Source organism: Gorilla gorilla, chromosome 13 (assembly GCF_029281585.2).
Source record: "Gorilla gorilla gorilla isolate KB3781 chromosome 13, NHGRI_mGorGor1-v2.1_pri, whole genome shotgun sequence".
Lineage (NCBI taxonomy): Eukaryota > Metazoa > Chordata > Mammalia > Primates > Hominidae > Gorilla > Gorilla gorilla.
The window spans coordinates 195,873-210,141 of NC_073237.2; the positions used below are offsets into that span (position 1 = coordinate 195,873).

General features: G+C 52.4%; 1 pseudogene; it reads right to left on the reverse strand.

The window, feature by feature from the left end:
- Positions 1 to 245: 245 nt before the first annotated feature.
- On the reverse strand, positions 246 to 13,641 carry LOC129531374 (scaffold attachment factor B2-like; annotated as a pseudogene).
- Between the last annotated feature and the right edge of the window lie 628 nt (positions 13,642 to 14,269).

Sequence of the window (14,269 nt, forward strand, 5' to 3'; positions counted from 1 at the left end):
CCCTGAAGAATTCCTAGTTCCCATGGGCTGACTCCCCAGCCTCAGTTTCATCCCATGATGGGGACCTGGACAGCCCACTTCCTGAGGTGGTTATGACAACTCAGTAGGATGATGCAGGCAAAAGACTTTGGCAGCGCCTGGCAGAGCCAACAGTCAACATGTGGTCACACCACTGCGCCCAGGGTTGGTCCCATCCCGAGCTCTATGGCCACCAGGACTCACGCACGTGCACACACACGCAAGACTGCGAATGGTAAACTTTATTAATGGAAAATGGAATGCCTCGTTAACAGAAACCTTGATTTAAAAATGGCAGAACAAGAACACATTTATTAAAAAAAAAAAAAGTGAGTTCACATTGTATTGAGCTACAACACGGTGGCAGGATTTACTTTGCTTTTAAAAAGATCCCCCAAGTTCGAGGGAACCCTGGCTACCAGATTCAACAGTGCGTCTGCCCACCTGAAAACTCGCAGTGAGTGGGACTTAGTAGCGGCGGGTGAAGTGGGGGTACGGGGGGGGATGAGGGTGTGGGTGAGGGATTCTGCTGCCCCGGTCCTGGCTGGCCACTCCGCCACCTTCCAGTCCGCCACCTGGCACCACGTGGCCCTGGGAATGTCCACCTTGTGCAAAGCCGCCTCGCCTAGGAACAAAGTCAGACATTTTTTTTCCCCTTGAAGTGCTCAGCATTTTCATCGTAACATGGGTTCAGTAACGGTCCCGCAGCCTTTAGAGCGCTTGGGTTTTTTTTTCCAGGTGAGAAAAATCATCATCACACATTGTATTCCAGGTACCTCAAGAGCGTTATTTGCATAAATTGCAAAGAGCTGCTTTTTGCTTTGTTTTCAAAACATCCAACCCAGCCAGCTGATCAAACATGCAAAAAAGGGAGAGGAAGTGAGGAGCAGGAGTGAACCACCGTCCTCCACGGATGACACGCCTTACCCCGCCACTCCACCGCGGCTTGCCATGTGCCCCGGCCCCGAGGGCCCAGACAGGCCCCTCTCACCACCTAGAAGAGAAGAAGGGTCTGCAAACACTCCATTCCTGGGGAAGCCCCTGGACACATGCGGGGGCCACAGCCACCCTCGTCCCTGGAGCCAGCCCCGTACCTTGCCACCTGGTGTGCTCCCGGCTAGCCGTGCCTGCATCCATGGCACCCTGCCAGGCACGTGCCTGGTGCTCCTCCAGCCGCTGGTTGTGCTCTCCCCAGTCACGGCCACCCCTTTGCCAAAAGAAAAAGACATGCAGCCATCTAATGAGCCTCCAGGGTTGTGTCGGCAGCAGGCACACCCACCCTGGCCTCAGCTGCATGGTGGGTCATGCCACACAGCAAGGGCTGCATGTCAAGTGGGCAAATCATGGGAAGGGACATTTCCCCAAAGACAGATGTGCTAGTAAGCACGTGAGAAGGTGCTCAACGCCACCCGGAAATGCCAATCCAAGCCACACCGAGATGCTACCTCCCACTGGCTGGGATGCTAGAATCACACAATAACACACACCGTGGAGGGTGCGAGGAAAGGGAAGAACCCTTGTCCACTGCTGGTGGAAATGTAAAATGGTGTGGCCACTGTGGAAAAGTTTGGTGGTTCTTCAAAAAGTTAAGTGCAGAATTACCATGACCCAGCAAACCCATTCCTACCTGCCAGAAATGAAAACATGGCCAAAGACACCTATGCATGAATGTTCCTAGCGGCAAGATTCCTAACAGCCAAAGGGAGAAGGACCCCAACACCCATGAACTGATGAGCGGATAACACTATGTAGTGTGTCTGGACCATGGAATGTTCACAGCCCTAACTAGGAAGGAAGCGCTGGCCCAGGCAGCATGTGGAGATGAGCCCTGAATACACAAGGCTTAGGGAGAAGCCAGGCCCAGCAGGCACACCGCGCAGGCCAAGAAATGACTCAAGAAAGCAAATCCAGAGCCAGAAAGGGACCTGTGGCTACCAAGGGCAGGGGGGAAGGGGTGCGGCTGCTAAAAGGGGCAGGGTTTCCTTTGACGTGATGAAAATGCTTCAGAATCAGCCATGCGGATGGCTAAACAGATCCACATACACGCAAACCTCCACTGACTGCACACGTGAACGGGAAGTGTGTGTTGTGTGAATTATACTTAAAGAAAGCTATTTGTTTAAAGTTTCAGACAAACTCTGGGAGATAAAAATCCGACTCCAGTGTCCTGAGTCCCAAGTGGCCAAGCAGTCACAGTGGCCGTGCAGGAAAGCAGCCAGACCCATCTGCATGAGTGCCTGCCTGCTGTGGGTTGCCGGATGCAGTGAGAGTCAGGCCAAGTGAGCCAGCCCACAGGCCCGAGAGGGGCCACCAGAGCCCCCAGTGCGCACTGCCAGGCAAGTGCAATACCGCCCTGGAGGGAGCGGAAAGCTCCCGTGTGGAACCTGCCCTCGGTGACCTGATGGCGCCCAGCTGCTACTCACTGTGGATGAGTTTCCCATTTACACCCCCGAGGTATTTACCATAAAAGCCACCAAGTGACAGAACAGGAATGCTAATGAAGTCTCACAGAAGAGAACACTTCACACCAACTGATCAGAGCACTGCCACCGTCTGTGCTGCCCACAGATTCAGGAGAAGCTTCGGGTGTCCTGGGACACTCGGCACAGCTCCGAGTCAAAGTCCCTGGCAGAGGTGGAAGTGCCTCTCAGCGTGGAGGGAGGGATGGAACGGGGGAGCACAGGGGGCCAAAACCCACCCTGTGGCACTGGGCAGGGGCCGAGGCAGCCCTGGGCCGGGGCTGGAGACAAGACAGGACACTCAGCTCACAGAGGAAAGCAGGGTGGCAGCCGCAAAGCGGTCCTGCCACCAGCCTCCTCGCGGCCAGCCCAGACAGCAACAGGACAAACAGGCAGGGGTGACTGCAGCTGGCCAAAGAAACTAAAGAGGCACCCAGAGTCCTCCCAGACAAGCCCTGCACCCCACCAATGCTGACAAGGCTCAGAACAGCACCCCCACTGCAGTGCTGGTGAAGGTGGCTTTGGACGCCTGTGGAGGACCTGGCCCAGTGTCCTCAGCCCCGAGTCCTGGGTGGAGGGTCCTCATAAGTGATTCTAACAGGCAGGACAGGGTTGAGAAGACCCACCCCAGAGCAACTAGGGGTCAGAGAGAAAACCCGAGGAAGACACGTGTCAAGAGGCAACGTGGAGGCAGGGGCGAGGCTGCTCTACCACGGACGGGGCAAGACTAAGAGCTTCAGCGCTGTCTCTCCCAGTGTGTACGCAGCCCGTGATCGAGACATTCACAGCTGCAGGCGACCCCCAGCTCAAGAATGGGGATGGGCCATTCTGGGCGACGTGGACAGCTCCATCCCTGAAAGCCTGTTCTATGCTTTCTTCTTGAGAACCTGGACTTTCTGAGTCAGGGGTTTCAAATGGCAGGACCCCTGGTAGCCCGTCCTAAAGCTGCCCTAGCTGAATCAAACCTTGGGGACGTGCCCAGCCAGGCACCAACCTTTTCCCAGGTTAGGACAGATGCTCCCCACCCGGCTGGGGCTCACCCACTAACCTGGGGGGAGGGGGTAGCCCCCGGCCTTCACTCAGCCTCTTGTCGGAGCCATAGCCCCCCCAGCCATCACGGGAGTCCCGGCCGTGGCGCTCTGGGGGTCCTCCGTGGCCATGGCGGTCATCTCCATAGTGCTGGAAGGCAGGAGAGGAACAGGGTGACACTGACCATGTCACCCACATAGGCCCACCTTCCGGAAGGCCTGTCCACCGCAGGCCCCAGGGTGGCAGGTGGGGCGGAGCTGAGAGAGGACTGAAGGGTGCAGCCTCAGCCCTGCTGGGCCCTGCTTCACTGACCTTCTGCTCCCTGGCTCCCCTCCTCGCACCCCTACAGCTGCATCACTGCCCCACCTGAGCTGCCCCAGGAGCCAGGGGCACCCTGGTATTACTGCCCTCAATAGCTCTGCTCAAGGTCCACTAAGACGTCACCAAACCCTGTCTTCCCTGAGAAGTTGGACGCTGCCTCCTTTCCGATAACAGGAGGGCCCTCGGGTGGGTCAGCCCCCCTGTGCTCTGGCAGGGCCACAGTTCCAGCCTCCCTGGCCAACCAACTCTGCATGGAGCAGCCAGCAGCCAGGAAGCAGGCGGGTGCTGCCTGCTGTTACAGGCCATTACTCTGCCGCCCACCTCCCACCTCTCCACCGGGCTGCTGCTTTCTCAGAACTCACACCCTGCCACCATGCACGGGGCACCCGCATGGCACCACAGAGACTCAGGGACCACTCTTGTGGCCTTCAGCCCCCCATGCCCACCCAGCACGGACTTGAAACATGGGGAAGCCCGGGCTCCCCCATCCCCCCGACCCTGGCACATGTGGGCTAAATGACAACCACCATTTGGGTTCTTGGGGGACCCCACAGGTACTAAGACCCAAAGGCTCCCTGAGCAAGTGGACAATGAAGAGACACATGAGTTTTCTACTGGATACAATGAAGAACAAGCCCGACATATTTGAAAATGACAGAAACTTGAGCATTACAAAACAATCAAATATTTGCACTTTTTTTTTTTTTGAGACGGAGTCTTGCTCTTGTTGCCCAGGCTGGAGTGCAATGGTGCGACCTCGACTCACTGCAACCTCCGCCTCCCGGGTTCAAGCGATTCTCCTGCCTCAGCCTCCCGAGTAGCTGGGACTACAGGCACTCGCCACCATGCCTAGCTAATTTTTTGTATTTTTAGTAGAGACAGGGTTTCACCATGTCGGCCAGGCTGGTCTTGAACTCCTGACCTTGTGATCCACCCACCTCAGCTTCCCAAAGTGCTGGGATTACAGGCATGAGCCACCACGTCCGACTAAATATTTGTACTTCTAGTCGCTGGCCAGAACCCACACTTGCATACCCGCCACACGTGCTGACTTGGTTGCCACCTCTCTGGGATCAAGCGGCCGCCTGGCTTGAAATGGTCCGCTATGCCCGCACAGCAGTACAGTGGCCCCAGGGCTTGGCATCGGGGCTCTACTCACCTGCCCATCCCGGTGGTCTCCCATCATTGGCCTCGAACCCTCCCGCCTGCAAAAGGAAAAGATCCCGTTCAAACAGCACCAGGCACGACTACACGTTTCTGCAGGTCAGGCAAGTTTCACGACTGGGATACTTTTTCCATCCCATCACATAAAAACTATAACTGGCCTGGGAAAAAAGAAAAAAGCTAGCTCAAATCGAAAGGCTTTTTCCAGGGGGCAGAAACGAAGTTGGATCCTAAAGAGGTGGGAATAAAGATCTCACTGAACTAAAATTCCTCGGGGAGCTCTCAGTTAGGGGAACAGGGACAAACAGAGGCCTCCGATGATCCCTCATCTTTGGTCTGACCCAATGCGTGGGACTCATCAAAATTCACACCAACTCCACCCCAAACTCCAGCAGAATTAAGAGTGTGGCCTCTCAGCCTCCCTTTCCTGTTCTCCCCGCTCTGACATTCTGACTGAAGGAGCCAATGAATGGGGAAATAGGTCAGAGATGTGCAGCCGAGGGGAGCCCAAAGACAGGATTCTTACACTGGAAAACCAAGGGCTGCCTTTTTAATAAACTAGATGTATTCCTCATTTTAAAAGGCTAAAAAACCCACCCAGACCCTCGAAATACAAAACAGGCCTCATGAGAAATTTTGCACGTCCTCCATCAATTCTCTGGTAGCTCTTGGGCACAACCAGGTTGTGCTGGCAAACACTGCTGCCTCACAAGAGAGCTCGGTGCAGATGGCCTGCACTCAGGCCCCTCCTGGCCCACCTATGAAAAGCGTTGGTGGATGGAACGAGCTCTGAGATGCCTTCCTATGAGGTAAGCTGGGGATTCCAGCAACTCGCTCAAGTTCTGTGCAAGGCCAGAGTCATCCACTGTGGATCTCAGAAGTAAACGAGGCTTCAGAGCACACAGGAAGCCCTGCACTGGGCTGAGAACGAGGTCAGCTGGATGCCCCGGTGCCCACATTGACTGTAGCTAAAGGAGGGGACAGGACCACTGAGCTGTCGATGGCGTGGTCCTGGTACTGGCCCCGGTCTCGATGATCGAAGTCGTGAAAGCGGTGGTCTGGCCGGGGAAAGTCTGCACGATATCGGTCCTCCATCGCCACACGCTTTCCTTCCGGCCAATAGGCATCATCTCGTCTGTTGGTTTTTATTTTAAAAGAATACAAATTCCATTTATGAGAGAGGAGGAGGAAAAAAGGAGGTGGTGGAGGTGGGGAGGGGAGCTCTCTCCCCAGACCCAGTATCGTTTAAAATGTCCTGCAGGGCTAATCTCTAAACATTCGATCATCATTGCTTTGATCTGATAAATTAAAACCGCCATTAACAGCCAAGAGGCACACTTGTGTTCTCATCCAACAGTCCCGAAAGGAGCACTGCTGTGAGCTCATTGTCTCGTGAGGCTGTTATTACCTTGATCCCCCCTCATGAGCACAAATGCAACTGAAATGAAATATTTGATTCTTCTGGAATAGCATTCGAGTTGCCACACTTTTACTTTCCCTGCCTTCCACGGGAGCCTGAATCTCCCTCTGAGTTTCTTGCAAAAGCAAAGAGAATGACATGGGGTGATAGTGAACTACACACAGCTCTGGACGGCATCCAATTATCTTCTTCCTGATTTTTACCAGAAAACTAGGCTCACGGAGAGCGGGGTGAAGGGTGACTGTCAATTAAGCCGCCCGGGGTAGCTAGAGACCAATAAACCTACTTTCTAAATCAGAGGCAATTTCCTTTTCCACAGCGCCTGCTCTGCCTCTCTGTCTACAAGGACACATGAGACCGGCAGAGTCAGCGGTGGCCAACTTGGGCCTGACGGGCGTTCGGTTGTCTCGCAAGACAGAGAACAGCTATGCTCCACGGGTAAGTGGAAAGAAAAAGCATCACAAACCCTTCAGCAAGTGGCAGCCGTCAAGTTTCCCAGAATAACTCAAGTTCAGGAAGATGCTACACAGCCTCTGGTGAGGACAGCGAACTGATAAACCTGCAGCAGCGCAGTGAGATCGGCGGGGGGTCCCCAAGGCGCATGCTCCATATCAAATTTCATTCTCCCCACCGACAGGGACGGAAGAGAAGCCGCTGTTCTGCTGGAAGGGTGAACACCGCTGCCACGCTGGTCTCCGTCCTGCCCACGCTCTGGGCGGGACTCACCGGTCCAGGTCGTAGGGCCTCCGCCCGGGCCGCCGCTCCTGCTCGTAACGCAGCTGCTCCTGCTGGCGCCGCAGCTCCTCGCGCTCGCGGTGGCTGCGCTCCTGCTCCTTCCTGCGCTCACGCTCCACGCGCATGCGCTCGCGCTCCAGCCGCTCCCGCTCCAGCCGCTCCTGCTCCTTCCTGCGCTCGCGCTCCACGCGCATGCGCTCGCGCTCCAGCCGCTCCACGCGCATGCGCTCCCGCTCCAGCCGCTGGCGCTGGCACTCGAGCTGCAGGCGTTCCCGCTGTAGCCGGGCCTTCTCCTTCCGCTCATGGAAGGCCTCGAGGCGTTGCTCCCGCTCCCGCTGCTCGCGCTCCCTGCGGGGACAGGCGAGGCTGCCCTGAACTCCCTGCGTGAGCCTCCGAGGAGAAAGCCCGGTGCCCAAAACTGGGTGTGTATTGGAAGCAGGAAAAAAAAATGGATCCAAAAGCTCACCAGGCTTCCCTAAAGCTGTGCATGCAGGGGGTTACCTTACTTAACAAAGTTACCTTGAGAAAAGCAAAGGCAGCACAGCTGGCAACATAGTGTTCTAGGTTCGCTCGAGAACATTTTCCAAATGCTGTGAGCACAGCTTTTGCTTTACTGAGCAATATTTGAGGAAAAGTGACAAGAGAACGCCGGGCATCCCGACGTGAAAAGGCCGAATGTCAAGGCAGAGGGACAAGCCTCCTTCAAGACCACAGCCCAGAAGGGAGCCGCGGCAAAATGACAACTGGACTCTGCTTGCAGTTTCTGACCTTAGGTGAAAGGTTTCAACAGGGAAGACTGAGGCCTCAGCACCCAGGGACCATCCCATCCCATCAAAGCCACACACGGCTGGGCCTTCCACACGGGCCAAGGTCCAACACCAGAGGAGGGGCGAAAATAGACTTTGAGCCAGCAGAAGGCTCAGCCTGTAATCCAGCACTTAGGGAGGCTGACGCAGGAGGATCGCTTGGGCCCAGCAGTTATCAGCCTGGCAACATAGCCAAACCCCATATACTGTAAAGGGCTTTGATGACTTCTTTTTAAGAGACAGGGTCTCACTCTGTCACCCAGTCTGCAGTGCACTGTTGTGATCACAGCTCACTGCAGCCTTGAGCTTCTGGGCTCCGGCAATCCTCCCACCTCAACCTCCTGAGTAGCTGGGACTACAAGTGCACGCCACCATGCCCAGCTAATTTTTAAATATTTTGTAGAGGTGGGGTCTCGCTACATTGCCTAGGATGGTCTTGAACTCCTGGCTTCAGATGATCCTCTGGCCCTGGCATCCCAAAGTGCTCGGATTACAGGTGTGAGCCACTGCACCTGGCCCTTTGATGACATTCATGCCACCTGGCATGTCTGGCGGCTCACGTGTGAACAGGTGCTGGCCCCTGCCTCGAGGACCCAGGTGAAGCACGACACCCGCCAGCCCAGGCACTGGCTCTCGGGCACACAGACTGCGCACTCCAAGTACAGCTGGGAGGACAGCCACCCCGAGAGGAAACCACCAGCCCACCGCCCCACCCAGCTCCACTCACCGCCGCCTCTCCGTTTCTCGGATCTCCCGTTCCCGCTGCCTCTGGCGCTCTCTCTCTCTCCCTTTGTTCTTTGATTTTATCAAATGACAAGATGTCTCTTTTCTTTGCTTTCTGACTTGCGATCCTGACTCTTGGAGCTCTGTTTACCAAAACTGGTTTATTAATGTCAGGAAAATGATTGCAACAAACAAACAATGGAGATTATGCACGTGTGCATGAGACTAAGATTCTCTGGCCCCACATGGTGTAGATGGAAGGCTGTGGTCTCCAGACCAGAGGCCCAGGCCATAGGCTGCTTCCCTCCAAGTTTGCATTTTACTGCCTAATCCAGAATCCTGCTTTCAGATGTCAAGGGGCATTCATGGAAGAGAAGAGGTTGGCCCACGCCTCAGAGAACCTACAGGCACAGTTCTTCTAGCATAGCACAGCCAAGGACTCACATAATCCAAAGCAAACCTAGGCCTCTCAGAGCCACGGGCACATCCGCACAGGGCCACTGTGGCCATTAGTTCAGAGGGAACAGCAGTCAGGCCAGCTGTTTGGACAGCTGGAGGGCAGACTGCATGTTTCACTTCTTAACTGCTGGCTCAGGACTCAGGCAGACAGCTCTAAATAGAATATGCCAGGCCGGGCGCAGTGGCTCACACCTGTAATCCCAGCATTTCAGGAGGCCAAGGTGGGCGGATCACAACATCAGGAGTTCGAGACCAGCCTGACCAACATGGTGAAACCCCGTCTCAACTAAAAATACAAAAATTAGCTAGGCGTGGTGGCGCATGCCTGTAATCCCAGCTACTTAAGAGGCTGAAGCAGAAGAATCGCTTGAACCTGGGAAGTAGAGATGGCAGTGAGCTGAGATTGCGCCACTGTACTCCAGCCTGGGTGACAGAGCGGGACTCCGTCTCAAATAAATAAAGAGAATATGCCAAAATGCTTTAATGCAAAACAGTGCTCCTAATAAGGTACAGAACACTAATAGCCAACTTCCGTAATTTATTTTTTGTAGGTTTTTTGGGTTTGAGACCCAGTCCTGTTCTGTTGTCCAGCCTGGAGTGCAGTGGCTCAGTCACAGCTCACTGCAGGATCAAGTGATCCTCCCACCTCAGCCTCCTGAGTAGCTGAGACCACAGGTGCACACCACCATGCCTGACTAATTTTTCTATTTTTGTAGAGACAGGGTTTCGCCCTATTGTCCAGGCTGGTCTCAAACTCCTGAGCTCAAGTGATCTGCTGCCTCATCCTCCCAAAGTGCCGGGATTACAGGTGTGAGCCACCGCACCCAGCCTATATTCATCATTTTCTATCTGTGGCATAAAGCTCAGAGCTGTAACAACTGACTCCCATTTCCAAGGTTCTCCAGGGCCCCTCACCCAAACTGGCTACACATCAGACCCTCCCAGGAAGCTTTTAAACAACACAGAACCTGAGGCCTCCTGCTGATCCACACAGAATCTCTGGGGCAGGGGCCTGGGAAATGACATTTTTAAAAAGCTACTCAGTTTATTTTCCTAATTAGCTCCCATAGGAGAGAAAGAGCGAGCAATGAAAAACAAACCAACCCAACAGAAAGACAAGCAAAGGTCAAGACGAGACATTACACCAATTATTAATAAAATGCAGGCTGGAGAGAAAGGGGCACACAGACACAGGAGAGACACGCATCACTCAGCACTTTGATGGCAAGCTTTGCCTACGAGACGGGCAGATGTCTTACACACACTGCAGTAGAATAAGGTGACAGATGCCCACATACCACCGCACAGTGGGCAGCACAGCAGGCAACAGTGTCAGCACGGGACTCCTGGGTTCTCAGGCCAGCTTAGCCACTTACTAGCGACCTGGCAGGTGCAACACACCCAGGAGATTTAAGTCCCCTCCACAACCTTTCTGAACAGCACTTTATTTCAAAATTTAAACGTTAAAAGAGGCTGGGAGTGGTGGCTCACACCTGTAATCCAGCAAGTTTGGAAGGTCAAGGCGAGAGAATCACTTGAAGCCAGGCTAAGCAGCAAAGTGAGACACCCCCACCCTTTATTTTTTTAATAGGTAAATATCATGCATAAAATAAAAAATATATGTAAAAGCGAAAAGAAAAAAAAGCAAAAAGGAAAAAAGCCAAACCGTATGTGTCTGTATTTAGAGACCTCCAAGGCATATTACACAGAAAGTGCAAGCTCCAGCACATCCTCTGTCTGTGGTCCCATGGCAGGCACAGGGGACGTGTGTGCAGAGGAAGCCGAGGAGCCCAACTGGACACACGGAGGCTTTAGTATGCCCGTGCTGCATCTCCTCAAGCTGACCAGATGTTCTAATCATGCATGTGTCATCACTACTTATTTTCAACATCACAGTTACATGGGGGTAAGAGTATGGGTCTTTTTCAATGTTCTACTCTACATTTCTCTGTATCTTATGATTTTCATGTGAAAAATGACATTAGGAACTGATACTTTATAAAATCCAAATGTTCATTTTAAAAACTAAGTCTTAGTTGGGCGCAGTGGCTCAAGCCTGTAATCCCAGCACTTTGGGAAGCTGAGGCGGGTGGATCACTTGAGGTCAGGAGTTCGAGACCAGCCTGGCCAACGTGGCAAAATCCCGTCTCTACTAAAAGTAAAAAAATTAGCCTGGTGTGGTGATGTGTGCCTGTTGCCTGTAATCCCAGCTACTCGAGAGGCTGAGGCAGGAGAGTCGCTTCAACCCAGGAGGCAGTGGTTGCAGTGAGCAGAGATCACGCCACTGCACTCCAGCCTGAGCGTCACAGCAAGACTCCATCTCAAAAAAAAAAAAAAAAAAGTTAAGTCTTAACAACACAAAGTGGTCCTGGCTGAATATGGTGAACTCCACATTCGTTAAAAAAGTACTGTCACCTCATGAATATCTTAGCTAGAACCTGCAGCTGGGAAGCAGAGGTTTTTATTGTTTCCCAGAGTGAAAAACGCAAATGAGACGCTATTTCATCTAGTTGTGTGCACAACTCGAGAGGTGCACCTGTTGATCTGATAACATGACCAGCTCTCTGTCCTAGGTTGGTCTCTACCTTTTTGGTTAATTCAATAGGAGACTAAAAAACCAATGAAAGAAAGTAACCTGCTATTAAGTCAACCAAAGAGTAGGACCTGCCTTCCGGCTCGAAAAGCCTGGGTCTGGCCCATCCCACCCTACGGTGAGCTGCCGTGTGAACCAATGCTCTGTCTGAAGGCGGCACATCCCGGTCAGGAGCCAGTAAGGGAAGCAAACACGGATGCGCACTGCTCTGCAGAAAGCACCGGGATTCATGTGTGTGTCTGTATCCGCAATCTACACAATTATCGCGCCTCCTACAAACTTCAATTTTAAAGGCAAAACAGTGCTGTTTTCATAATGCGGATCAAACGGGCCGTGGAGCCATCGTGAGAAACAGCTGGCCCTGAGATGGCAGAGGCAATACTCACTCTCTCTTTGGACCTGCTCGTGGTTTTCACGCTAATGACGGGCTCTCCTTTCGATTTATCCATCAAGACCGTCCGCTCCATTCCTCTGCTTCCTTCAGGAAAAAACACAACAAACTATCAAAACCTGTGGACGCCCCAACTTCCCGCAGTAAACAGCACTCTGATGGACCCTGGGCTTTGAACACACAAGGCGTGAGTCAAGTGACTGACACTAGCCTTGGGAGCCTCTATTTCTCATCTGTTGTGAGCAACACGGTAACACGGGCACAGCATCATGGGGGTACCCTCACAGCTCTTTACACAACTAGAGGGACCTGTTCCCAACCTACAGCTTAAACCTGCAGCATGCACACAAGCACAGCCATCCTGCAGAGCCCTCCGTGACCCCTCCACTCTAAACCCACACAGCTCCGGAGCTGGTCTATGCTGTCACTCCTCCCTGACATTCTGTGAAGCTCCGCAGTATCCAGCCCGTGCTAGGAATCACACTGCCACTCTGAGGGAGTGCCTTGCCAGACGGGTGGGCTTCCCTCCATTCATCTCCAGCAATAAAGGCTTCCAAACCAATTCTCTCTCCTGACGACAGAACCACCAGGCATAAACCACTGGAACAATGACTTATTTGGGGAGATTTATAATACTTGAGGAACATTTTAAAAACACGTTCCTCGTGAGACGCAGGGTAAATTAGCCCGAGAGCTGAAGATCCAGCTTGTAATGTGCTATACCAAATTTCAATGCTCCAGATGGTTGGGTTTTGTTTCTGTTTTTCTCTTCCTTGATGAGGGAGGTGGAGTTGGCTTATTTTTTTTGCCACAAAACATTCTGAGTCTCATACGGATTCAAAGGTGTAAAGCACAATGAACCTTTATAAAATGACAACAGAAGTGGCATCGTCCAAACAGAACCACTTCAACAGATGCTTGGAGGTTTCATTTTTCTCTGTGTTTTTACTACCTCCAGCTTTAACATAATGTGGGAAAAACTTTACTGCACACCTGCAAAATAGCATCAGGTTAGTTACAAGAAACTCGGACAACTCACTCTTGCAAATCCCACACTACAATCAGCCAAAGGCCCTGAAAAAGCCCGAACTCAGGCAGCTGAGTTCAGCAATACACACAAGCCCTGAGTCCCAAGCACTTCTGAATTCCCGATGTTGTATGGAAACTCCTTTAAGCCATTTCATCAACAGCCTCTTGTTTCTTTAACAGTGCCATATGAACAGCGAAACAGCCATGTCACCAGAGCTTGCTGTCCTCACCTTCCCTCGGAACCCCCACTCCCCACCCGTGCCAGGCCTTCCCCTTCCACAGCTCTTAAAAGGCTCTCCTCACCTGATTTGGTGACTCTAGACCGATTTGTAGGTCCGGGTTTCAGCTCATCCTGGTCTTTTTCTTCCTTCTTAATGTCTTCAGGCTTTTCTTCCTCCTTCTTCTCAATCTTCTCTTCCTTCTTAATTACAGTTCTATTTAAAGACATGGTTATCGAATTTGAGTTCACAAGACTCTGTAACAGGAACGGCTCACCCAGAGCCTCGACTCACACATACTCAGAGGTCCACACAAAACAAATCACCCCAGCGGCAATTAGGTGGCAAAAATTATTTGAAACCCATAGAAATAACAATACTCCTCTTTAGATACAGGCTGTATTCCCACTTCTAGTATGTGCTGAATTGAGGGATATGCACAATGAAATTCCTGGGGATGCGTTTCCAAAATGTCAGACAGGCTAGCACGCAAAAGTGGTGTGCAGGTGGACATGAGAAACACGCCAACTACATAAGAACACTTCTAAAAAGTTTAATGTTTCATCATGTGTGTGTGGAACATTGTTTATAAGCTTTATAGGGAAAAGCATTTCTTCCCAATACAGCCTCAACAGGATGGAGGCACAGTGGCAGGACACCAAGCCCCCGCTGCACAGAGCGGCAGGCCATTTACCCTTGAGGCCAACACCCCTCGACCGGTAACTGCTGCATACTTTTAGGGAGTTAAAATAATGTGTTATGTGCCAGTGAATACGGGAAGGTGTTAAGTGCCATTTCAACCAAAGGCAACTTTCTTCTAAGCAGTGAAATAAATCATCTTCGCCACTCAAACTCAGCTGCTGCGTTCCCTAATGCCATTTGTCTAATTAAACTGCACACTGAC